Source organism: Penaeus japonicus, unplaced genomic scaffold (assembly GCF_977035675.1).
Source record: "Penaeus japonicus unplaced genomic scaffold, GWHDUDI00000001_assembly GWHDUDI00000016, whole genome shotgun sequence".
Classification (NCBI taxonomy): domain Eukaryota; kingdom Metazoa; phylum Arthropoda; class Malacostraca; order Decapoda; family Penaeidae; genus Penaeus; species Penaeus japonicus.
The window spans coordinates 21,219,186-21,226,879 of record NW_028234418.1 but is presented as its reverse complement, the minus strand read 5'-3'; the positions used below and the strand labels follow the sequence as shown (position 1 = coordinate 21,226,879).

Below are 7,694 nucleotides of genomic sequence, written 5' to 3'. Positions count from 1 at the left end.
CAGGAAGACCGATGATGCATTTCTCGCCTCCTTTTTAAACCAACTCTAACAAACCCTGACAACTAACCGAATATTCACTGTTTTTTTACCGAGCTTTTCCCAAAAACCGAAACTTGCTGCAACGAAAAAAAAACGCTTTATCATTTTTCCCACCGGCGTGAGAGCGTGGGCGTTTCCAGGGGGACTCGAGACACAGGTTTTAGGTTCGGGGTTTTACCCCCGACAACCCCATTCGAGTGTTCCCACAAAACCTCCGTCATGGGGGCGGGGGATGGGGCCCGGGGGCGTGGAAAAACCCCAGGGGCGATCGCAGAAAAAGTCGGAATTCCCCCGGAAAAAAAAAAGACTGGGGGGCACGTGTGGGTTTTTTTCGTTTAAGTGTTGGGGAGGGTACTTTTTAAAGTTATCATACATTTGGGGGAACCAAAAATTTTTAGAAAATCTAATACAAGAAGCAAAGGGTGAAAGTACGAAGAACACCCCACACTGAACTTCGGGTCAAAGCTATGGCATGATCAATCATTCACAAAAATGTAAATTTGGGAAAATTTTTTCACAACCCCAACAAACCTCACACACACCCCACAAATGTAACATATTTTATTAAAAAAAATAAAATATATAAAAAAATATTTTATATATATATATTATATATGTTATGTATGTATATAATTTTAAAATATAAATAATTTTAAATATATTTTAAAAAAATATAATGTATAAAAAATATATAAATTTTAATTTTAAACCCAAAAATTTTAAAATGTTTTTAAAGGGGCGTTTTTATACTATGTATAAACACACACAAAACACACACACACACACACACCACACACAAAAACCCCACCACACCCCACCATATATATATATATAAAATATATTAATTTTTTATAAAATATAAAAATAATTATATATATATCCCTATTTAAAAATTATGTTTTAAAATTTTTATATATATAAACAATAGTATTTTTAAATATTTTTTATAAATTATATATAATAAAAAATAAATATATATTTTATATAAATAAATATAAAAAATATCCCAAAATATAATATATATAAATATATATATTATATATTTCATAATATAAAATAATATAATATATATATATAAAATAAATATATATATATAAAATAAAAATATAAAAAATATTGTAAAAATTGTTTATTAATTTATATATATATTATATAAATATATATAAATATATATAAAAATATTAAAATTTTTTGGGATATTTTATTTAATATATACAAAAAATAAAATATATATATAAATATATATAAAATAATTATAATCAAAATAAACCCCCACACACACACAACACACCCCACAACACACAAAAACAAAACACACACCACACAAAACACACCCCACACAACACCACCAACACACACTATATATAAATATAAATATATAATAATATATATAACATATTTTATAAATTTTATTAAAATATGATATAATATAAATTTTTATATATATAATTTTTTAAATCTTTTGTGTTTAAAATATATATATAAAATAATAAAAATATATATTTTTTGATAAAAATATATATAAAAATAATATATAATTGTGGGTGTGGTGGTGTGTTTTGTGTGTGTTTTGTATATATAAAATTATTATAAAAATATAAAATATAAAAAAATTAAAATATAATATAAATTTTAATATATAAAAATATAAATATTGTAAAATTGTTTATTAATTGTATAATAAGTTTTATATTTATTTTCATGTATTTATATATTATAAAATATATAAATATTAAATACATATATAAATATATATATATAAAATATATATATAAAATATAGGTATATAAAATATATATATATATTATTTTATAATATATAATATTTATATAAATATAAACACACACACACAACACAAAACACACACACACACACATCACAACACACAAATATAAAAATAAAAAATATATATATATAAAATTAATATATATATATAAAATAATATAGAAATTTTTATAAAAAGTATATATTTTTAAAAATATATATATATAAATATTATATAATTTTATATATATATAGGGATAAAAATATATAAAAATTTAAAATTTTTATAATAAAATATTATAAAATATATTTTAAAATATTAAATACATACATATTAAATATTTTTAAATTTTTATATATATATATAAAGTTATAAATATATAATGCAATTTTATAATATAAAAATATATTTTTTATAAATACAAAAAAAATATAATATATACATACATATAAAAAATATGTATGTATATATATATATATATAATATATATAAAAATATATATATTTTTATATATATATATAAAATAAATAAAATACATATTTATGTATTTTATTTTAAAATATATAAAAAATATAAGGGTATATAAATATAAAATAAAAATATATTAATGTATATAAATAAAATATATAAATATTAATATATAATTTTATATATATATATAATTTTAAATTTATGTATAAAAAATAAAATATAAAACAAATTTTTTTAAACAAAATTACAATAATATATATATACATGGGAATTGGGTTTTTAAATCATGTATTTTTAAAATATAAATATATTTTAAAATATATATATATATTTTTATTTTTATATACATACACAAAATATAATATTTTAATTTAAGGAAATAAAAATTATATATATATATTTTTTACATAAAATATATATATATCATGTATATATACAAAATATATAAAAATATAAATACATATAATTAATATAAATAAAATATATAATATTTATATATATAAAATTTTATATTATTTTAAAATTAAATATACAAAACACCAAACCCCAAAACACACACACACAACACACCACACACACGCACACAACACACAATTTTATTATATAATTAAAATTAAAAATATATATATAATAAAAATAAATTTTTAGAATATTTTAAATATACATACCCACACACACACATAATTTTAAAATTAAAACCAACCAACACATATATGTTTGTAAATATAATTTTTATTTTACACTCTCTCCTCCCGTTTTCCCTTTTCTCTCTCCCCTCTCTCTCTTTATATATAAATATATATGTATATAATATATATATATAGATATTAAATAGATATATATTTAGTTATATGTATATATAATAATATAATATATATATATATAATATAGATATAATATAATAGTATATATATATAATATATATATATATTATATATGTAACCACTCACACACACACACACACCACACGACACACAATATACAACATATATATTTTCATATATAATATATCATATATATATAATAAATATAATAAATTATATATATATATTTATATGCATAAAGGTTTCCATTAATGCAGGCTCACTGAACATGTGTGTAAACCTTGTTGCACCTGCACCTGCACAGCTGCACTCTCCGGATGCCAGCCCCGGCACCCATAGTGAACACGCCCCTTCGCCCGCAAGCCTTCCCTTGAGCCGCTTTCTTTTTGCTTTCGTGCTGACCATAACTTCCTCACCTTCCCGGCCGAAGCGCGGCCGCGGCGCCTCTCGAGGTGAGACCAAGGGTAATGTACCTTTTTTAGAAGGGGAGGGTCAGCCTTCAGAAGGGGAGTATCCGCAGGTGATCCCTGAAAGACGAGGTGGAGCGGGAGAGGGGGGGGGTGATGGGTGGGAAATAGGCTGGGAAAGGGGGTGGTAGGGGAGATAGAGGGGGAGGGAGGCGGCGAAGACATGTGACGGCCTCAAGAAAGAAGACACAACACGGGAGCGAAGAAGCAGATAAAAAAGAAATCTCGGTGAAGAGTACCCGAGGTCAGTTGGTGTTTACACGCACTTGAGTCCATTAAATGAGCCTTCAACTCACGGGGTGGAAAATACTGAGTGTTAAGGGGAATCTGTTCTGTCATGAATCTGCTGTGAACCCAGAGGATCGTTCAGAAACATTGGCTTTGAGAACTCGTATTTGTTTCAAGGTTATTACGTGTTCAAAATGTTCAGCCATCATGGCGATAATAGCACGTATAACTTTATAGATAATGGCAGTTACAGAGAACACGAGGCTATATATATATTTATATATATATATATAGCCCCATAGATTCCTTTGGTAGAGCCTGCATCATCAGAGCAAAGCCGCCGCCGAAGCCGCCTCCACCGGTCCAGCCGAAGCCGACGCGACCACGACCGATATTACAACCGCATCCAACGCCACCGACATCCACCCGTACTTGTCTTGTAGGATGTAATTACCACGTGACCTCTTCCTCCTCCCTCTCCGCCTCCTCAGCCTCCTCCTTCTCTCCCATACCTCGAGCATCCCCTCCTCCTCCTCCCCTCCGCCTCCCCTCCGCCTCCTCCTCCTCCTCTAACTCTTCCTCCTCTCCTCCTCCCCCTTCCCCTCCTCCTCCGCCTCCTACTCCTCCTCTAACTCTCCCTCCTCTCCTCCACCCCCTTCTCCTCCTCCTTCTCCTCTTACCAATGCTCAATTACCAATTCTCTTCTAATTCGAATTCTGGCAATGTTTATCATTTGCTCATCCCTCTCCTTGAGTGGGATGCTCTCTCTCTCTCTCTCTCTCTCTCGCCTCTCCTCTCTCTCGTCTCTCTCTATCTCTCGTCTCTCTCTCTCTCTATCCCTTGTCTCTCTCTATCTCTATCCTCTCTATCTATTAATCTCCTTATTGTTGAGATGATGATAAAACAATGTAATATTATTATGATTATTTAATCATCATAGTCACTACTATTATCATTGTCCATTATTATCAGTATCATTAGCGGCAATGTTATTATTATTACTATTAGAATTTTTTTATCATTATCATTATCCAACATTATTTCAAAATCATTATTGTTAGTATCATTAATTACTACTATTGTCATTATTGTTATTATCATATCCTTATCATTAGTACTACTATTATCATTATAATTGCTATAATTCCTTAATCGCTATTGTGGATTATCACACCTTCACTTTCAATTATCATTACTACTGTGATTATTGCTATCATCATGATTACCCAGCATCATTGTTTTCAGGACTATTATTGTCATTATTGTCATAATCATTAACATATTTTTTTATATCATTGATTCATTAGGTTATGACATTCTTCTGATCATTACATTAATGTTTATCATTTTTTATTATCATCATCACTATTATTATCATTATTTAATTGTTTATGATTTTTTGTATTATCATTATCATCAAAATAATTTATTATCTGATTATTATCATTATTATCATCATTATCATAATTACTATTATTACTATTTATCATTATTAACATTACAATTATAATTATAATGATATTATCATTCCTATTTTTATTATCAATAATCTCATATCATTATTATCATTTGTTATTAGCATTATTTATTATCATTATGATTATTTCCGTTGTAGTGTAGTTGCTGTTATAAGGAGTATATTTTAAGATACTCAACGGCATTACCATCATCATATTTTTTACTATCATTAGTATAGTTTTATAACTATCATTAGTATATATTTTTTACTGTTATAGTTTATTTTTCATTTTAATCATTATTTTCCTGTTATATAGTTGTTTTTACCGGTTGTGTTTGTGGTGTGTGCGGAATATGTAAGTATATTTACAAGACCAAATAGAAATAGAAATAAAAATTTCTGTCAAAAGATTATGTCGCTGGTAATACACGGAAATCTCGAGTATCATACTAATAAAGAGGAAGGAAGAGGGAAAGAAGAAGAAGAAGAAGAGGTATAGGAAGAAGAAGAAGAAAAAGAAGAGGAAGAAGAAGTAGTAGTTGAAGAAATGGATCAGAAGAAGACTAGAAGAGGAGGAGGAAGAAAACTAAAGGATAACAAGAAAAAAAACAAGAGAAGGAATCCTCATAATGGAAACACACGTATCATGAAGTATGGTGGAAGAAATCGGGAGACGGGGGGGGGGGGGGGGGGGGGGGGGGGGGGGGGGGGGGGGGGGGGGGGGGGGGGGGGGGGGGGGATATGGTCCCCTAACATCCCTTCTGACTCGTAGACGCTCGGCGCCGAGTGTACCTAGTTTGTAAACACATATTCCTTGTATGGGAACAACTTTGCCCCCTGAATGCGAAATTGTTTGATAATTGACCGCTTTCAGCCGATAGGAAAGCGGCTGGAGACGGGGAGTTTTGACAGCTGACAGTTTGGGAGACAAAGAAAGTGCACGCGACGAGGGTTTTAAGGCTGGGATTCTAATGGGGTGTCGAGGTGGAAGCGTCCGTACGGTGGTTGTAAGGTTGTTTTTATTTTTATTATTAGGATTTTCTTATGCATTCGTGAAAGCATTTTTAAACACTTGCGTACAGTGACTTATTTCGAGAGGATTTTTTTTTTCTGTCGGATGGGTTTTAATTCTGTTTCACTTTTCCTGTGAAGTTTCCTGTCACATCTTCTCGGTTCTCTGCCTCTCCCCGCTCCGTCGCCTCCCCTGTCCTCCGCTGCATGGCGTCCTGACTGCCGCTTCATTTGCTAGTTACCTTTTACTTTGCTCATAAGTATCTATATGTATATATATATATATATATATATATATAATATATATATATATAGATATTTATTTATATTTATATATAATACATTATGTATATATGTATGTATAATGCATTATAACACACACACACACACACACACACACACACACACACACACACACATATATATATATGTGTGTATGTATAATGTATATATGTATGTATAAATATATAAATGTGTGTATATGTATATATGTATGTATGAATATATAAATGTGTGTAACGTATATATATAATATATATATATAGATATAATATATATATATATATAATGTATAGATATATATAAATAATATACAAGATATATAGGATATATAGATAATATATATATATATAAATATATATATAATATACACACATTTACATAATATTTATACATACATATATACATTATAACATACATAATATAGATAATATATAAGAATAAATATATAATATATATATATACATACATATATATATATATATAGTTATATATAATATAATATATATAATATGTAGCTATATATATATGCGCACACACTCACGACACCCACACACCTCACCACACACACACACACACACACACACACACACACACACACACATCACACACACACACTTATATATTACATACATAAGTAGATATATATATATATATGATAATAATATATGTGTGTGTGTGTTGGTGTGTGTGTGTGTGTGTGTGTGTGGTGTGTGTGGGTATATAATATTCCATAATATAATATATATATAAATATATATATATATAAATATATATATAATGTTATATATATATATATATATATATATTTAATAAATATCCTGTATATATAGATAGTATATATTCATATATATATATATATATATATATATATATATATATATATATATATATATATAAAAATTTTCTTTCAGGCGATTTACATTACTCTCCATTTACCATCAAACGGCTTGTCCCTTCCCCCCCCCCTCCCCCAGCTGCCTCTCCGCCTCCCGCCCCCTCACTACCTCCCCTCCCCCTGCCCCCTCCCCCCCCTCTGCCGTCTCCTCCCCCTACCCCTCTACCTCCCCGCCCCACCCCCGCTAATCATGGCCAGGCAGTTGGACGCAAGGTCGATTGGGAATATTGACAGACACCAGCCGGTTGTGAAG

General features: G+C 28.9%; 1 pseudogene; it reads left to right on the top strand.

Moving 5' to 3' along the window:
* The first annotated feature begins 3,367 nt into the window (after positions 1-3,367).
* Positions 3,368-7,694, top strand: part of LOC147470185 (uncharacterized) — a 44,225-nt pseudogene continuing 39,898 nt past the window's right edge.